This window comes from Etheostoma spectabile, chromosome 21 (assembly GCF_008692095.1).
Source record: "Etheostoma spectabile isolate EspeVRDwgs_2016 chromosome 21, UIUC_Espe_1.0, whole genome shotgun sequence".
Lineage (NCBI taxonomy): Eukaryota > Metazoa > Chordata > Actinopteri > Perciformes > Percidae > Etheostoma > Etheostoma spectabile.
Window position 1 is genome coordinate 20,063,486 of NC_045753.1, and position 331 is coordinate 20,063,816.

At 36.3% G+C, this 331-nt stretch overlaps 1 protein-coding gene across 1 annotated transcript in view; it reads right to left on the reverse strand.

Moving 5' to 3' along the window:
- The window catches only part of adprh (ADP-ribosylarginine hydrolase), a 27,477-nt gene that overhangs the window by 24,848 nt on the left and 2,298 nt on the right, over positions 1–331 (reverse strand). The window lies entirely within an intron of this gene.

Below are 331 nucleotides of genomic sequence, written 5' to 3' on the forward strand. Positions count from 1 at the left end.
AATTCTAAACAATCTGGAGGGAGTCCAATAGAAGTGATGCATAATCTTGAATTGAATGAGCCCTCACATTGTATGATTAAACGTTCCTTTTAAAAAAAGGTTTGAATTATTGGAATAACTATTGTATTTGTACATTTGTTGTATTTGTATTTTTGCACATTATGTCCATAAGAGGGCAAACATACAAAGAGACAATAACTTGTGTAGCCTATGATCTCCTCCAGCGTCCCACTCCCTCCCGCTCCCTTAGATCCTCTTCCTTCATAAACCATTGATTCATTCCCCCATTTCAAGTCTCAGCTAAAAACACATCTGTTTAAAACTGCCTATT